The 20,358-nt window shown below is 37.9% G+C and overlaps 1 long non-coding RNA gene across 1 annotated transcript; it reads left to right on the plus strand.

Moving 5' to 3' along the window:
- The first annotated feature begins 605 nt into the window (after window positions 1-605).
- On the plus strand, window positions 606-17,403 carry LOC145983330 (uncharacterized). The gene is made up of 3 exons (XR_014441236.1): window positions 606-857; window positions 6,325-6,417; window positions 17,267-17,403. It is a non-coding gene; the product is annotated as an uncharacterized LOC145983330 (long non-coding RNA).
- Window positions 17,404-20,358: the final 2,955 nt, after the last annotated feature.

Below are 20,358 nucleotides of genomic sequence, written 5' to 3' on the forward strand. Positions count from 1 at the left end.
GCGCCAATGGTTCGTGGGGCTAGCGCCAATGTTTCGTGGGGCTATCTTTTTAACTATTGAAACCTTTGCGTGGCCTACTAACCTATCCACGCGCCAATGGTTTGTGGGGCTAGCGCCAATGGTTCGTGGGGCTAGCGCCAATGGTTCGTGGGGCTATCTTTTTCACTATTGAAACCTTTGCGTGGCCTACTAACCTATCCACGCGCCAATGGTTTGTGGGGCTAGCGCCAATGGTTCGTGGGGCTATCTTTTTCATTTCACTATTGAAACCTTTGCGTGGCCTACTAACCTATCCACGCGCCAATGGTTTGTGGGGCTAGCGCCAATGGTTCGTGGGGCTAGCGCCAATGGTTCGTGGGGCTATGTTTTTCACTATTGAAACCTTTGCGTGGCCTACTAACCTATCCACGCGCCAATGGTTTGTGGGGCTAGCGCCAATGGTTCGTGGGGCTATCTTTTTAACTATTGAAACCTTTGCGTGGCCCTACAAACCTGTCCACGCGCCAATGGTTCGTGGGGCTAGCGCCAATGGTTTGTCCACACCCGGCACAAACTTTACAACTCATTCTCCAAACCCTCGATCCACAGTTCTAACTCTCGTCGCAAACGCAGGGAGTTCGAAACACTGGATACCAACAAAACACAATCACGACACGTCATGATAGTCACGACGGTGTATGAAGGTGATGGTGTATGAAGGTGTACGAACTTCATGGTATACGCAGATGTACGCGCCAAACGCTATCTCCGTCGGAGAATTAATTTTCAACGAACAACATGAATTTCAGCTCTGAAACATTCCCAAATCACACAAAACACCTTCCTGATGTTCGACAATACTACAGGAACTAATTACGGTAAGTAGTTTCTTCTGTAAAAATAAATAAATGTGTCCGAAGGATAGTAAATTAGTACCACTAGTACTAGTTTACTATCCTTCGGACAGATTTCTTCATTTCTACAGGAGAAAAGACGGGGAAAGTACTTACGGAATTGAGTTCATGTGGACTTTTGGAAGCTGGGAATAGTGTTTTTTCCATTCGTGCAACTTATTCGGCCGGTAAATAATGTCATTTTGGACATTAATGTATCTCCGTTGCGCGATAGCTCGTGCCACCATTACCGTCGACTACATGAATCAAATGTTCCGTGCGTTCGAATATGTAACCCCCCCTGTCAGTGTAGCAACCATACGGTAGTTTTACAAGATGACGTGTGAGCGGTTTTTTTTTCCAATTTAATTTTCTATGTTTGCCTAACCTAACCTTCCGTGAATGGTTTGTGGATCAATTTTAGACTAAAAACCATCATTTAGTGTTAGTGTAGTACAAAATGATGTGTGAGCGGTTTTTTTCCCAATTTAATTTTCTGTTTGCCTAACCTAACTGAACCTAACCTTCCGTGAATGGTTTGTGGATCAATTTTCGGTTAAAAACCTTTTGTGAATAGTTTGTGTGGCATTTTTCAGTTCATAAGTTTGGGAACACTTAATATCAGCTGACGATAGACAACGTGAGTCAAGATTTGCGTGCCATATTGTGTGTAACGAAAGCAAATTAGCAACGATCAATAAATACTTGTAATGTGAAAAATTACGCTTTTTTCAATGAAAAAACATAATCCCAAGTTGAAAAATGTTCCACTATGCATATAAGGTAAGTACAAATGTAAATAATTCGGAAATAAATGAGTTAAATGTGTTTTCACTATATCTAACTGGTACCTCTCATGCATGGTTTTTGAGGCTAACGTGAATGGTTTGTGGGGCTACCCGTGAATGGTTAGTGGGGCTATCGTGAACAGAAAGTGTAAAAAGAAAAAGGTATTTACCCGAAGAGTAAGCACGGTTTTGAACGATGCACTTCATTATTACTGGGGATAAACGTATTTCACTATCTACAAGTTTTTGGAACCTGTTCTTCATACACCATACACACACAAACGAGCAAAGCACACACATTCACAATGTGGACACAAAGACGAGCCTGCAGTGTTGTTAACTCCCATTGGTTACCACCAAAAGGCAATAAGGACGTAAAGTAGAGTCTAGCCAAACAAAGAATGAATGAAGGTTTTTTGAATAGTAATATAATAATGAAAGAAATATAGTGCACTTTTGTATGAAATAGGTAATAATTAATTAATTTCCATATGTCCAGCACTGTATACTTGCACAAACGTAAATTTTTGCAGTGGGTAACAGTGACACAAGTACAACCTTTCCTGCGGACACATAAACGCAAACCAAATATCACCTGTGGGACTGTGGAAGGAGATAAGAAGCTACTGAGAGTATGTATGACCCACTTACCTCGAACCCTAGACCACTTACACACAGCCTTGTATTTTTTTCCACAAGTATTTTCACCAGGTGGTGAGAATAGCATGTAGGACTTATTTTACCAGGTGCTGAGCACAGTTTATGTGGCTATTTTCACCAGGAAAATTAAGTAATAACCTGAATCATTGTCTTTCATCTTATTTTATTATAATTCATTGCCAGTGCTGATGAACTTACTGCTAAGAAGTTATTTGAAATTAAAAAAAGGGAGTGACTACTACTGTCACCAGGTAGTGAGAATAGCAGAAATTACATGATTAGGTGTTTGGAAGTATTTACCAAAATAATTTTAATGCTAATAACCATAAACCTAACGTGCCTAACCTAGCAATGAAAGCATTAAGAACATCATACCCTTTCATACTTATGTCATGTGACATATTAGCAGCACCAGTCCACATGAGAACACCTTATGGTAGTTTTCCAACTCCATGGCATGCAGAAAAAAAGTATGTCTCTCTTGCACGAAAATAAATACACACTGCCGTATATTTCACACACATACGTGCAGCAGGCTAGGCCAGGTTGCAGATCATACACATGCTGTTTAAAATCTGGTGAAAATAGGTCAAAAGCTAGCTTTTACCACCTCGTGAAAATACCAAAAACACCTGAAAAATATATTTTTGCTGTAATTGATATGCACCTTTCAAATTAAATATTAATAAATAAATCATGGTATAATCATGGAGAGTAATAGCACAGAGAAATTAAATTTATAAATCTAATGGACCGGCCCTCATGGCTGAGTGGTTAGCACATCGCGCTATGATGCCAGGGATTCCGGGTTCGAATCCTGACCTAGGCATGGATGTTTGTCATTGTCCATTCATCAAATCATCACTCATCCCCATCTTCACAAGTGACACAAGAAGTGAAGTAAAGTAAAGCAAATAAACTGGACCTAATGAACCTCTCAAGACCCTGAAGTACTGTCAGGTTTTATTTTTAGGAATGATTTTTACCATGACATCTAATAGTTTTATGTTTGCAAATTAATTTGATTTCATGGGGTTTGTAATTTTTAACTTTTTATTTCATATTGAGGGTTCAGCTTGATGGCAGTTGCAATTTCATGTATATTTGGACTTCATATGTGTTGGTGTTTTATGAAAATATAGTGGTGAAACTATTCTTTGTGTTCGGCTGCCTTAAGCCTTACTTATTGAAAATACAGTGGAACACACCTTAAACTGAATCAGAAGGGACCAGTATACTTATGTATAAAAACTTAAATTACATTAAATAAGTGCTGTACTCCCATACAGTATTTATTCGCATATGCTAACATTGCACTGAATAGGACACAACAATTTTTTTTTACCAGTAGCGAAACAGGATTTTCTGCACACAGTTTAGATTCTTAGCTGCTTGACTTTCCGCAAATGCTTTTAGCCTGAGAAACCACACTGAGCATATCCAAATTATTCTGCTGTAAGGCAAATTAATGCTGTTCAATAATGGTCTGTTTTTTGCAAAACATGTCCAACCCTCCATTACATGCTTTGAATTCAGTCTTACCCATTTTTTGAGTGGCATTTTTAGCATATTACTGTAACATGGGACCCAGTTTGTGGTGATTTTTTTCCTCTTGCAGAGACAAACCACTCTCACACTATTTCATTATGTTCGTCTTTTTTTCTTGGGTTTTATTTTTAATTTTCCATTAGCACAGTTTTCCCACAGCTTCATAATGTAAGTTTTCTTCTGTACAGTATTGTACACTTGAGTTTTACCGATGTTGAACATTTTTATCATTTGCTTATTAGACGATTTGCTTCACCCAATTCTGTAGCCATGATAACAACTGCAAGACTAAACTATACAGAAAGTGTAGGCCTCGACTTGCCCGTGAGTAAAATTTCTGGGAGGAGGAAATAAGTGAATTTAAACACAGCTGGGTGCTCAATATAGAATTGTTCAGCATTATTTTCTGTGAAGTGTGTGTGCACAATTCTCATCTTCAATAATTTCTACTAAACTTTTAATTAATCATTAATATAATTCAAAACTGTCTCATGGAGGATTTTAGAGTTAATGTCAGTGTCACTGAAGGGGAGTTTGTCTTGGTTGTTATTGTTGAGAGAAAAAATTAGTTAAAGCTTTGATTGCTTGTTTCTATGTTCCTTCAAATTTTATTTTGTCCCATATCTAGTCTAGTTGCCAGAATCAATAGTATAACAATTAACTGATTCAGGTAAATGCTTTGAAATAGTGATCTGTTGCCTTATATGGCAGTTTGATTGATTGATTGGTGTTTTTAGTCCATTTTAAGTACAGTAAGGCTAATCGGGACTTGACCTACAGTTTAAAGTGGGATCCGAACCACTATGTGCCTCCACCAGGTATCGAACCCTTTGATTACAAAGCGACGATGCTACCACTGTGCCATCGGGGAGGCCCTATGTGACAGTTCGGAAAATAAATTTTGTATAAACTAATGTACTTATCTTTTTCAATTATGTAGAATTTGCTTTGAGTATTTATTCTTCTAGACCAGGGGTTTCCAACTGATGGCCCGCGGGCCGCATGCGGCCCGTGATGCCTTTTCTTGCTGCCCGCGAAGCCAGTTTGCAAAATACATTAATTTTATGTATTTTTATTAAAATACGTTCTATTTTTACTGAAGGAACAGTTTCAGAGTATGGACTTCCTTAAACAACTGGCGTTTATAACAGATATCACAGGTCATCTGAACGAACTGAACTTGAAACTGCAGGAAAGAAACCAGCTGGTGTCAGATTTAATGGGAAACATAAATGGGTTTCGTAATAAACTGAAGATTTTCAACGTTACTTTGGAGAGGAATAACCTGGTCCATTTTCCAAGCTGTTGGCGGCTAGCAGATGATGAAGAAACACTTGACATTTTTTAATTCAGTGCAAATATTAAAGAAATAATGGATTAGTTTGACTACAGATTAAATATTTTGAAGAACTTCAAGCATCATCCAGCTATTAAGCAATCCTCTTGGCGATAACATAGAAGAACAAGAAGCTTTTCTCCAACTTGAATTGTGTGATTTGCAAGGCGATGTGTTCCTTCAAACTAGCCAAGAAAAGGGGCCAGAGTTTTTCAAATATCTTTCAAACGAGCGCTTTCCAAACCTTCGTAGTTTTGGACAAAGAATGACATGGATGTTCGGCAGCACATACACGTGTGAAAGTGTTTTTTTCTTCAATGAAGTTCATCAAGAACCGCTACAGAAGTCGATTGGTAGATTCTTCACTGCTTCACCTTCTGAGACTTTCAAATACAGATATTGAAGTGGACATTCCAACTTTAATAAAAGAAGCAGATCGGCCTCAATTTTCACATTGAACACTTACTATGAAGGATTCTTATTTGTATGGTGTGTTTTTCATTTCTTTCAATTCATCCATAAGTATTAGGTTTTTGTGAAATAAATTGTAATTATACAATTTTGATTTGTGATTCCATTGTTTTTAATGCCTCATTTTAGAAATTTAGGTCGTGCAAAAGTAAGTACTACTTTCTTAGTTCAGTACTTACAATTTTTGTAATTTTTAATCCATCCCCCAAAATGCGGCCCGCCAATCAACTGCTGGATATAATTTTGGCCCTCGGACCTTTTGAAGTTGGAAACCACTGTTCTAGACACTATATGAACCATTGTCAGTTTGTAAATTTACAATGGCTGTAAGTACAAGGTTCTACTTAATGCAAATGAGGATTTTTTTTTATTGTGCAATGAGATGTACGTAGTTGCTATTGCAAATTATGTCATGTGAAGAAATTTTTCTAAATCACAATAAAGCAATAAATTACGTAATATTTTCCAGAATTTTACAATTTTCTGCATTGTGAGTTTTTCTTCATGAAATGCTGTTAGATTTTCATCTTTTGTTTATTACACATACAAAGTTTGCCAAGATGGATGAAAATTGTCATACAAATGTGTATGTCTTACCACTTGAATAAATCTATGTCACCAATGCTTATGCAAGTTTCATAATTTACAGGTGTTCTCCCGCATGCAGTAGACAACTTTAAGTTCGGATAAGGTATTTCCATCTTCACAGAACATTACCGTGTGTCAAGAATAAACTCATATGGTAAGTCTCAACATCCATAGTTTGAATTTTATATATTTTATTGAATTTTCTGCTCTTCGTATTCAGATCACTTTGCACAACTTCCATAGTAGTTGCATGTGTGACCAAAAGTCAACAGTATTCCATATTATTTTACTCCATATATACCTTTTGGGTCCATCCGGAAATCCTCCACCTTCGATTTCGGTAGTGAATTTTTAGCAGGCACCCGTACCGATGGATATATAACAGTCGCTTTTTCAGGCCTAAATCATAAAAATTGACCACCGATTCCGGGCTCCGCCCCTGGGGTAATAGACCTACCGGCCCCACCTTTTTCTATAGTGTCCCTTTAAAGGCGTGTTAGAACCTGCCCAACTCTATTTTTCGACAATTCACTCAAGGTACCAAAAAATTAAATATCGCATATTATCCCATTCCACAAGTCAGTCATAGGAAGAAAAAGAAAATGTGTAGACGTGCGCCTGTGACTGAATACATGATGGAAGACCTGAAAAACCGTAATGACGTTACGTAGGTAAGGAATTTTAATATTTAAGAAAATGTAAGTTTCGTAGCACGTAGATCTCTAAAAATATCCTTCTGTGCCAGTTAAAAACACCCCTTCTTAAGAAACTTCATTTTGGACGAAAATATTTGAAATGTGGTAGATATCGAGGGTGGAGGATATCCGGATGGAGCCTACCTTTTTACCAGTGTCACCAATCTAAACAACTATAGCTAAGTAATAAGTAAGGCTGAGCCAATCCCAATGCTAATGTATCGGTATCGACTGATACCAGTGGTATCAGTATCATAATGTATTTTATTCACTAATACTGGCCGATACTTTTCCAACATTTGGTCTTGCATGGTTTTCTGCAAGAATGCCATGTAACACTTATGGCATTATCTTGAAAATTATGAACTTTAATCTGCACCAATAGTCTGTGTGAAAACTGTACTTTGTGATTACTTGAAAGCCTGATGTAATTCTTCAATAATTTTAGACAAAACTCTGATAAACTGGTGCTTGTAATTGGAGTGGAGAACTAAACCCACTTATATTGATCAACATTTTGAACAGCCTTTAATTGATACAATTTTGAAGCATTGGTATCTTGGGAATCACTAAGAGCTTTGGCATCGATGTGGATATCTAGGAATTGTAGCTTTCCTTGCGATGTGATTCAAACAAGTGTTCTTGGATTACCCTACACTGGCCTCCATTTCTATATTCCCTTATTATATTTTCAAAATGAAAATAAATGTCTGATGAAAGGAGCGTGTGTTCTCCTGAAACGTCACAAAGAAAAACTGTTTTCTTATGCTTGTAATAACCGTAAACTACACGAAAATAATTATATATTCCCTGATGATGAGAGCAATGTATATGCTTGAAACGTTGGAAGCTGTAGTGGTCGGATTGACCATTACTGGTTTTTGTATATTGTAATAATTATTTGCTGGCCAGCTACAAGGTGTAGGGTTAAGTAATATGTTTCCATGAGTGTACTTTTATGTTATTATTGCATGTAAGTGTATATGCTTATTGGATTGTGCTTTACTGGATATTAGATTCCCCTGTTTTTCTCTCCCCGGTTGGGGGAGCTATTTCATCTCTTCATGTATGTATCCCATATATAGTATTAACAAAGGTGAAGATCTGTTATTAGTAGTGTTTTTTGGTCAATTATTCCTGTGGCTATATGCAGTATTTGTTTTTCTGGTGTTTCTTTATCCTGTCTTCCTTTTCTGTGTAACATTTCTTGCTTCCTTCTGTTATTTCTGGAAGTCTTTATGTTTAATCAAGTTGATGTCTCCCTTCCATATTTGTTGCAAGCTGTATTTCTATATGGCTCTAAATTCTCTGTTAAAGCTGCCTGCAAGGATATTAAAAATAATGAAAGAACTCTCAGATATGTTTCTTTGTAGCAGACAGTTTAAAGTAAAGATCTACAATTCCCAACAATGTAAAAGTAGAATGAAGGACTTTCGCTTGGATGGTGGTAGTGGTTTCAAAAGTGAAGCCGAATTTGGGTCTTTTGAAGAATTTGAAAAATATCTCAAAGCATGGTGTGATGGCAATTTCTAACCAATGTCATCCACCTTTGATGTGTGAAAAATTTGTCAAAAGTGCTCTGATATTTCATCTGTTGATGGCACTTTTGAAGTAAATATGGAAGGATTTTTTATGTGAGGATGGGCAAAGTAATGGCAGGTCATTTAGATTATTTTTTGTATAAAATTAAATGAGGCTCAGTTTGTGTTGAGGGCTTTATCGACATTTGTAGAAGCTAATTCCTTTCTTCTGTTATTGTAGACAAAGATTTAAATGGAATTTATATTTTTATATTCAATCCATATCCATTAAGCTTACATTTAATCAATGTATATTCTTATATTACATTTTTGCATTGTAGTAATCACCCAGACAAGGATGTAGGCCCTCAACACCGAAACATGCCCACTCTTAGAGATCTTTTTATTATTGTGCATAAGTATTACCAAAATTATTACTACCGAACCCTGTGGCCGAGTGGTTAGCACATCGCACTGCGATGCCAAGGGTCCCAGGTTTGAATCCCACTCGGGCTTGGTTGTTTGTGAATGTCCATTCATCAATTTCATCACTCATCCCCATCTTTGCAAATTAGCCAAGAGGCACGAAACGCCAAGTAAAATAAACTAAATCAATCAATCAAAAGTATTACTTTCATTTTAGTGTATTTCTTGCCATGATGATGATATTGTGTTTTTATGCTGTTCAGGTTTTAGTGAGACTTACAGCATGCCAGTGAAGCAGCGTGTACAGTTGGCAACACTGCCTCAAGACTCTCATTCGGCTGCAGTCAAACATTCAACTAAGACGTGCATGTGTGTTGCGCGAACACAATTTAGTTGTAACATGCTGATAATGTGCGAATTACTCACAAATAAATATAAACTAAAAACAAAAAGATTAAAAATCAGCAACTTACGTGTGTGACAGGCACGTATCCAGAGGGGGGGCTTAGGGGGCTCGAGCCCCCCCCGAAAGTTTTAGGTTTACACTAGATAAAATGAGTTCTTTTTGTTTATTGTGGTGTGAAATAAAGTAATGTGACAATAATTTAAGGAGAGAAATAATTATCGAGGCAAGACGGAGAATGTTCCGTAACCCTTTTATTGATAATAGCACGTATCCAAGAAGGGGCACAGGGGGTTCGACCCTCTCCCCAGGAAATTTTTCAGTTAACGTTAGATAAAATTAGGTTTTTGGCTTCTTCAATAATGTGAAAATAATTTAAGGAGAGAAATAATTATCGAGGCAATACGGAGAATGTTTTATACTCCTGTTATTGTTAATAGCACGTATCGAAGGTGGGGATGAGGTGGCTCGAGCCCCCCCCCCCCTCTCGGGAAATTTTTCATTTTACACTAGATAAAATTAGATTTTTGGCGTCTTGAATAATGTGAAGATAATAAATTTATAAATCTGAGAGAAATAATTATCGAGACAAGACGGAGAGTGTTCTATAACCCTATTATTGTCAATAGCACGTATCCAAGGTGGGGTTGAGGTGGCTCGAGCCCCCCTTCAGGAAATTTTTCTGTTTACACTAGATAGTATTAGGATTTTGGCTTCATGAATAATGTGATGATAATTTGGGAGAAATAATTATCGAGACAAGACGGAGAATGTTCTATAACCCTGTTATTGTTAATAGCACGTATCCAAGGTGGGGTTGAGGTGGCTCGAGCCCCCTCCCAGGATTTTTTTATTTTACACTAGATAAAATTAGGTTTTTGGCTTTTCGAATAATGTGACGATGATTTCAGGAGATAGACAATTATCGAGACAAGACTGAGAATGTTCTATAACCCTGTTGTTGATAATATTGCACGTAAGCTTTTCTTGCGCTTTCGGTGTTGTCGTAGCGCACTATGTAGAGACTTATCAGCATTTGGAAGCTGCACAGCAAAGGTAGCGCCACACACAGGGCGATTCGTTGTAATTTCTAATCTCTGGAAGGTGGGAGAGGGCACATTCTTGAATGAGAGAAGTAGTCAACTACTGGCAATATTAACTTATCGTTATATCTGCGGAACGTTCTAGAATATAATGAGGATATAAATACGCGGATTCAATTTTTCGGTTGATCTGTACAAAGAATCGGTTAATGAGATTTCAGAGGTAAGTGTGACAATTCATACAGTCGATTAGTGATCAGTCAGCGTCCTCTGGTTGCTTTAAATAGTGCTTCGAGAATTAAGACATTGACAACAGCAGAACTTCCGGGGCCTCATTATAGTGCTAGTTCTGGTCAAGGGCCGAAGAGCAAGGCCTCTCTCTCTCTCTCTCTCTTCTCTCTCTCTCTCTTCTCTCTCTCTCTCTCTTTCTCTCTCTCTCTCTCTTTCATGAATATTTCAGCAGTACCGGATATTGGAGTGGTTTATTAAAACAGAAATAAGCTGCATAGATCAACTGAAAATCAAAGTTTTTGAGTGATGATTTAGTTTTGCCAGAACTAAATTTCGTATATGCAGTCCGAGAATTTCATAGTATATAAAAATACTTCGTTTAAGCTTACTGGGTTCGAAACACATTCAAACACTTAACTACCATAAAGAGACAGCCGAAATTTTTATGAATGTCGAGAAGAGAAAGCAAGAAGATGTTGCATATGTAGACATTTTAGGCGGAAATTGCAGGCTCTACCAGAACCCAAATCAGGGCTCTACCACCTAGCCATCCTTGACTTCAACAGATTTTTCGTTAAAATGTCTACATAGTACATGTCCTGTGTATATTAAATCGTAAGGTGTTGCCTGTATAGTGAACAAGCACAGAAAATATAGGAGAGAGAAGAAAACTGAGGTGCATTATCACCGGTTGAGGATATTTTTTTTCTTCTGTGGTTAATAAGAGCTACTACGTCGAGGTGACAATGACAGTGGCCTAATAAGGAAGATTTCACACCATGTCGCCTGAGGATTTCACAAGTTGAAATTAGGTTTGTGCGGCCTTTTGTGTCGCTACGGTGCGAAACGTTGCTGTTGATTGGCCCATTTCAATCGACATGTATCGCGTGTCCTTCGGTCTGAAACCTTCCTAAGTCTTGAAAATCCAAGTCACAAGGATGGAAAATTAGGGTCTTGTTAAGGTTAGGTGTGAAGGCAGACAGACGACAGCACCCTAAAGGATCATATCCAAACCTGCAGGAAGAACGCATCTTACTTCAATCTCCAATTCGGAATGATAAAAACTTCTGGTGAGTTGATTTTTAAAAATGTGTCCCAGATAAAGAGTGGCGTGCCCAGGATTTTCGGAAGGGAGAGGGGTTACGCATACCTACTATTTTTGGTGGTCAGTCCTGATTTTGTCATTTCTTCCTGTCTTTGACGTTCTTTTATGTTTTTTAAAAAAATAAGGAATACTGGGTCAAATGGGGTTATGCCCTCACCAACCCTCCCTTGGGCACGTCACTGGAGATAAATGAGTAAGCATTTGATCATACTGGGAGACGAAATATTAGATGTGTTGGGAACGGAAGGGTTTTCACTGTGCATTAATTGTTTCGTGCCGATATATGACAAGACAGCGGAAGCTGTGACAGGCATTTTTGAACACTTGTGAGTGCTAAGGCCTGAATCTGAACAATTTGGTGGGTTTCGGCTTTTATAAGAGCCGCAAAAATGGAAGGACAAGACACGTTAGTGGTATTCAGGCTCGAATCAGAGAGAAATATTCGAGAGCTGTCTTCGTCCAGTTCGCAGCCCACAATTTGAATCTCGCGTTGTCGAGTGGATTGTCCATCCCGTGCATGTGTAACAGCTTCGTAAAAATACGGAAAGACAACATAGATGTTTTTATGCCTGATGAGAAGAAATTAAACACACATACTGAGTTGGTTCCGGCACGCAATGTTAATGCATGGAAACAGAGGAGTCTAGTGGTAAAAAATGTTCCGATTTCACGTTCTGATTAAAATGACAGCCTTACAGTGGCGACGATTTAAGGGATAGTTGCTCCCCATTTTTTTGCCTCAACATTATGGCCTGTTAAAGTTAAGCCTTGTCTACCAAGAGAAAGTAAACTTTCCTTGCACCGCCCTCTGCCCCCCCCCCCCCCCCCCCGTTTTGGAACCTAATTGCCACAACTGGTCTAAAATATACAATTGTGAGATTCTTACTATACCCTTTAAAAAATGGTGTTGAGCCCCCCCCGAAAGGAATTCCTGGATACGTGCCTGGTGTGTGAGTATGAGATTTTTCGTACTACGTTTCGGAGGTTACACTACCTCCTTCTTCAGGTTGAAATGATGTTATTCAGATGGGATTGCGCGGTTTTAGATGTGTAATTTACATTCTTTTCTTTTTTAGAAAGTGTCCTTCATACAACATTTTAACCTAAATCCTTAACCTTTACTTTCACGACGAGGCACCATGTTAGGTGTCTGAATAACATCATTTCAACCTGAAGAAGGAGGTAGTGTAACCTCCGAAACGTAGTACGAAAAATCTCATACTCACACACGTAAGTTGCTGATTTTTAATCTTTTTGTTTTTAGTTTATATTTATTTGTGAGTAATTCGCACATTATCAGCATGTTATTGATCTCCGATACGGGGAGGAAAGTGCGCAAATTTGAAAAGTTAAGGATTAAGCTTAATAGGACCCTAATTAGGATAGGTTTCCTTAAACATTGTAGGAAGAGGGGTTTTTTACCGAGTTTTTTAAAGTGGGGGTACCAACCCCTTAGTTTTAAAGGGCTGGATCAAAAGAGGGAGATGCAGTTTAAAATGCTGGGGAAATGCATAAGGGAGGCGTATGCACAGGTGGATAGGCTCAACTCTGAATGTTACCGGTTACATTTGGAAATAGGAGGACGATTAGACCAGGTAACATGGGGGCGCATTGAGGAGCGTCATTCTAGAACGGTCGAACAGGCGAAAATAAGAGATATCGAAACAATTAGGAGAAAATTAAATAAATTGGGAATTAACGAAGGGGTTAAGGAGGGAGAGAATAGGCACAGAAAAGGGGATGAAAATAAAACCAATATTTTAAATCTAACAAAACTTCAACCCCCCAAAGCCTTAGCGGAGATTATGAAAATGGGGCACAAGTTTGCCATTAGGGATGAAAACTTCGAAAAAGAGGAATTCGTCATTGCGGCGGAGAAAATAGTAGGAAAATTAGACGAAAAAGAAGATAAATCCAATGTCAGGGTAAAAATTCGTAACATTATAGATGAACAAATGCACCTAAGCATAAGGGAACAAGGCCCACCCATTACCAATCATAGGGCTCCAAAGGGGAAAACGGAAAGTAAGCTCAGGGGGAGTCTTCGTAATGTGAAAAAATGGGTTAAACAAAGTGACGTGTATCTGGTTAGATCGGACAAAGAAAACAAGATGGTTATTATCGGGAAAGAGGAATACCATAGTAAGTTGGAAGATAGCTTTAGAAGTAATGACTACGAGGAAATTAAAGTTAACCCCATTAGTAAAATCAAACGAGAAATCAGGAAAGGCATTGAAACCAGTTTTACCTTGGGAAGCGCGGAAAAAAAGAAATTACTTAAGGGGGTTAAGGAAGGGAATATTCCTACGGCCTTTGGGATACCTAAGACCCATAAGGAAGGGATACCCCTCAGACCCATTATCCCCATGTATGCCCATCCGGGATATGGCTTAGCTAAAGAGATGATTAAGAGGATGGGAAAAATGAATATGGACACCCCGTATAGCGTCAAAAACTCTCTCATGGTCAAAGAAACTATTGAGAAACTCACCATAGATGAACGGGACGTAATCTGTAGTTTCGACGTTATTAATCTGTACCCCAGTGTCCCCCGGGACAAAGCTGGAGATTGTTTGTATAGATGGCTAATTGACCAAAACGTCGAAATCTTGGTCGCCTGGGAGTATGTCCGATGGTTTTTTCTCATTACGGGGTACAATTACTTCTATGTTAACGATAAAATCTTCCGACAAAAAGAAGGGTTGGCCATGGGCAATCCCATCTCGGGCCTTGTGGCCAACATCTTCATGCACTACGTCGAAAAGGCCGCTATGGAACATGTAGGGGGGGGGGGAGTAAAATATTATGGGAGGTACGTGGATGACATCCTCATCATAGGGAATGAAATCAAACTTGACAGCATTTTCGACCAATTGGGGAGGCAGGACCCCAGAATTGGATTTACTAGAGAAGATATGGCCAACGGAAAGATCCACTTTCTTGACTTGTGCCTTACAAAAACCGGACAACGGATCGTAACCGGGGTCTTTCATAAACCGTTGGCTGGAGAGCTGTACCTCCATAAGAGGTCCCAACATTCGGATAGGACTAAATTTAATGTTTTTCTTAACTTTTTCATTCGCGCCGAAAGACTATGTAACGACGAAAAAGAGAAAGAGAAAGAAGAAGAATGGATAAGGAAAGTAGGGGTAAAGAATGGGTATACTATCCGCGACCTGGAAAAAGTAGCTAGGAAAGCAAAAAAGATTGTTAGGCAGGAAGCATCGCAAAATGGCAAAGAGGGGGAAAAAACTGAGGTAGGAAACGGTGAAAAGAACATATGTTTTGTCGGGATCCCATACTTTAAGGGTGTCTCCGAGAAAATTGAAAAGTCCGTGAGGGGTTACGGGATTAAATGTGGGATAAGAGCACCCCGGAGTATTGAAAAACATTTTACCTCTTATAAGAAAGGGAGGGGGGATGGGCGCAATAACCCTGAAGAGCGGAAAGGAGTATATAGGATAGTGTGTGAATGCGGAAAGGAATATGTGGGACAGACCGGGAGGAATATGCAAACTAGGTGGGGAGAGCATGATAAGGACGTAAAGGAGGGCATACCCAAAACAGGATTATCTGAACACATATTGGTTAACCGACATAAGATTGCTAAAAGGGAGGTTATTAGGGAGGTTAACAATAAATTGGACAGAAATGTATACGAAGCTGCCTATATATGCGCGAAAAATTGGAACAAACTTAATAGGGACGATGGGAATTTAGAAGACGGCTGGGTTAATTTCTTTAAAAAATGGGACAAAGCCACAGTGAATAGGGACGAGATGGGCTTCCGTGTAACTCCTGAGGTTAGGAAAGCCGCCGAGGTGGAAGTCGATTTCACCTTGGATTGGTGACTCCCGAGCCCCAGTTCGGAAGGACTGAGGAGGAGAAGTTTTCTTTCTCCAGCTACGGGCTGACACCTTGCATTCGCATACCCCGAGCATTGGTCGGCAGTTCACCGACTTCAACCTTGGACGTTCTTTTGTTTTTATGGGATTGCGCGGTTTTAGATGTGTAATTTACATTCTTTTCTTTTTTAGAAAGTGTCCTTCATACAACATTTTAACCTAAATCCTTAACCTTTACTTTCACGACGAGGCACCATGTTAGGTGTCTGAATAACATCATTTCAACCTGAAGAAGGAGGTAGTGTAACCTCCGAAACGTAGTACGAAAAATCTCATACTCACACACGTAAGTTGCTGATTTTTAATCTTTTTGTTTTTAGTTTAAATTTAGTTGTATTTGTTATTGTGTGTATACAATCATGTGTATTCGTCATATATAAGTAGGGAGACAAATTTATGGTAAATAAAAACTGAGGAGAGCGGTAAATAAAATGTTAGATCAGCGGTATATACCAGCGGTGAAAAAAAAATTTGCACACACTTTTTCATCATGAGAGGAAACATACAAGAGAGCTATAAATTGATAAACTACTTCATTTTTATATACTGTACACATACACAAGTACTTAGCTGTCCAACCAAAAAGAAAACATCAACACAAAATCACTTCATTTCTTAATTGCATATCTCAAGTGTTTTATTCATTGTATGTATTTAAAGGATATCCTTGCTGTCCAACAAATAAAATAATCACTACTGCACATACACAAACACATGTTGAAAATCACATGATGACAAACAAAATTCATTCATGACTGAAAAATGACACGATTGGTTCCCTTGACAGACTAATCTTATCGCTGCTACAGCTAGCAAGTTCAATGAAACTGGAAGTTGAGTAGACATTCAGGGGAAGAAAGAAATGCAGCTTGACAGGGAACGAAGTTTTCGAACTGAGATTATGTGCATGGGAAATCCCAATTTGCAGCGTCTTCCTGATGTGATCGAAGATAAAATGTTCTTCAGCTGCAAGTGGTAGGAAACTTTAAGCAAAAGTTTCGTTACAAATCGACAGTTTGCGCACACAACCTCGATTGCCGGTTTTTGTGTGTTTTCTACTTATTTTGATGATATTTCACGGTTATTTCACGAAAAAGCGTTCATTTCGTGTGAAAGCACACATTTCGCATTACTTCGCGAATAAAACTCATGCATATTTCATCATTGGGGGTGTAGTTACGTGCAGAATGTTCAAAATTGCATCTTTTTTCCACATTTCGCGTATCGCGAAAATTCAATGTCCCTATATATAAGGATTCACATGAAGTAACGTCTACTGCATTCGTACAATATCAGTATGATGAAGCAGTTACAGCAATCGCAAACATATGTTGTTCTTGATTTCAACATACCTCCTGTATTGTTTCTTTCCCTCTGCTGTATATTTCACTCTAAAGACAAGTAACTCAACTCAAACTCTGAATCCAAGGTCAACAAAATTATTGTACATATTGATTCATTGAATAGATAATATACTGTATAGAACCTTCAAGTGTGTATGTTTGTACAGTCATGGACACTTCTGGGTTGTAACGATTCCATTGAAAGTTAATGGAATTGTTATAACCCAGCAGTGTCCATGACTACATGCCGTAAGTTGACATTTTCTAAGAAAAAATACATGTAATGTATTTATGTGGTTTCGATTTTAAATTTTTTGAACTTTTTATTTCAGTATTGGATTCATGAAGAATTGCACTCACACCAAACCATACTCCTGGTACAACTTGACAAAGATATCTTTGGAAGAGGAATACATTTTTATCATGTTTTAAAATTGCGTGTAGTATTTTTTTTTAATTGTAATAAATGTTCATGTTTCTTGATTTAAAGGATTTGTTTGATTGTTCTTAAGAGCAGAATGACATGTATAAGTGCAGACCTGGAATCCCTAAGGAAATGTACACGTGAGGTAGTCAGGTCAGGTATCTTCTCCTAAGAGACACCTTTGTGTTCCACAAACTTGGTGGTTGTGTTAATCTTATTAATATTGTTTATTTATAAACCTTATTCAATTGCTATTCATATTCACATACTTTGAGAGATGAAACATATAGCACCTACTGTATGTTTGAAACAAACTTGTTTTTAAGATGAAAATACTGTCATACGGCATGAAAGTAAGTCGTTGAAATAATTCCATTCAATATTGTATCGTCTCATTTGCTTGCCATTACAATTTCTCACAAGTGAATGAGTAAATAAATATTTAATCTACAAGTGGTTATCAGAGCTTGGGGAATCATCTTGTGGTTAAGATATAAGTGTTGTTGTGATCTACAGTGTGTTGCAATATACATGTTTCTGGACTAATCAGATTTCTGAATGCAATGTAACATACAAGGGCTATGTATTGGGCAAAGAATTGAAGCTGATTTTTCATGTGAATGACATGGAATTTTAAATTAGTTGTCAACTACTGGATCTAATGAACCACTAGGACCCTTTGTAATTGATGCCAAGGTGAGGAACGTTGCTACAGAGAGAAAGACTGACATCATCAATTCTTTCTCATTCAATGTGAAGAAAATTGGACCAATAGTCCAAAATATGGTTGCAATGCACATAAATTATGAATTTCTCTTATTAGAAATATAAAAATCTTAGATGTATTTCTTGGAAAGACTGTTCTTTGGAGATACCTCAGAACTTCTCTAATACCTTTTATGAATTTGGAAACTACTTAATTTTTACACAACTAGAATTTTTAGCATTTTCAATGCTGTCATTGTAATACAAGACTTTGAATTTTGGTAATGAACATTGGATTTCTTATCATTCAAATGTTTCTTCTTAAGTTATTAATCACTGTGGCTCTTCAAACATTTTGTATGTATGGTGGAATCTCTATTTTACATTTTTCTGGGGACCAAAGTGAAAGAGACAATTTGAGGAAAAATGTAAAATTGAAATTCCACAATTTTTTTCACAAATGAAATTCAAAAAGTGCAGGACATATTAATATGCTATGAAAATCTTTATCAAGCCCATTCCTTGCAGAGCGCCAAAATGAGAAGAGGTATTGATGTGGATCGGTGTGGTCTAGCACGAAGTCGGCATTCCAAAACATCCCAGAGATGTTCTATGGGATTCAAATTAGGACTCTGCGCAGGCCAGTCCATTAGACTGTATCGCCCTCTATGATAAACACACATTTCGCGGTGTGTCCGGATACTTTTGATCACATAGAGTATGTCCACAAGAAGTTCTATGTTTGTATTTGGCTGCCTTGGTGTCATGATAGACTGGGTTGTTAAAGCTGCAGGGGTCACTGTGAGCGGTGTTACAATGTTACATGTACGTACACCTTGAATAAAAATTACGTAGATTTTTCAGTGAAAAAGGCAGGCTCGATCAGGACTCGAACCCTGTCTCTGGCATACCATGCAATTGCTCTACTGGCCTGGCATCGCCTGATTTTTTGCTGTTTTACCTGTGTATTCGTCTCTGCAAGTGCTACTGCAACGGGATCTGCTGGCTTTGAAACAGTGTACACAGGCAAAACAGCAACAGCGATAAATCAGGCGATGCCAGGCTGGCTTGGTAGCTCAGTTGTAGAGCAATGGCACAGTATGCCAGAGACCCGGGTTTGAGTCCTGGTCAAGTCTGCATCTTTCACTCAGAAATCTACGTAGTACATCTCCTGGGTGTGCCTAATTTAATGAATAAAAACTGTATAAAATCAGTTTTGCAGTGTCAGTTGACAATGATAATGGATTTTAAAAACAGATGTTAACAACTTCAAACAAGATTAATATTGTCTTTGTACAACTACCCAATACTAAGAAAAGGTTGTTTCGCAAAATTGATTAGAACATTATTTTTACGAACTTTGAAAAATGATAATTAAGAATTTTGTTTAAAACCTTTCTGCCTACACCGTACTAAAATTTCATCACGATTATTTATACGATTTCCAAGAGAGCAATGGTTTGCAAAACCAAAAAATGCACTTTATTTGTTCTCACAACAATTAAGAATGTAAGGCATACTTGAAAAAAGAAAGTGGTTAGACATCAATTAACACAGAATTGAATAAGCTAAATTTTGATATAACTCATTTTTATGTAGGTCTATTGGATAATTTTTAATTGGAGTCAAAACTCTTGTATAATTTTTAATCCGACAGTAATGGCACACATCAATCCAAATTAAATTAACATGTCCAAAATTTTAGTACCTGTTCACACAGGTTACATACATATTTGCACGGATTAAGAATTGACAGTGATAAGTAAAATATTTCATGACTGAATATGTGCACTACATTTACTTTAATGAATGAGATTGGCTAATATGGCAGTTGTTACAGGTTTTTGCTTCAAATCTTGCCCTGATTATAGACTTGAGTTTCACTACTAGCTAAGTGTCAAAAAGCAATACAAAATATGCTAGATTTATTATATTTTTAGGCTGCTCATTCTAATATCTATTAAAATAGTTGTTACCCATATTCAAAAGAAGTCGCTCCTTAAAAACATTAATTACTCAATAAAATAATGACGGAATATTTTGTAATGATAGAAATTACATTTGGATGAGGCTTTGTGGGGTTCCAGCAATGGGAATGGTAAGACATGCTTATAAACTGCTGACACAATACTTCGTTGCAGGAGTGGTTTCAAGAAAGATGCTCCTTAACATCTATTCATTATTCCGTGAGAATAATGACAGAATTCCTTGTGAAAATGCTTATAAGGCATAGAAATGACAATTAAATTAGAGGTTTCTTCACATACGGCAAGCATGCAGTGGGAAAGATAAGTG

This window comes from Lepisma saccharinum, unplaced genomic scaffold, assembly GCF_977018435.1.
Source record: "Lepisma saccharinum unplaced genomic scaffold, izLepSacc3.1 HAP1_SCAFFOLD_800, whole genome shotgun sequence".
In the NCBI taxonomy this organism is placed as follows: Eukaryota; Metazoa; Arthropoda; class Insecta; order Zygentoma; family Lepismatidae; genus Lepisma; species Lepisma saccharinum.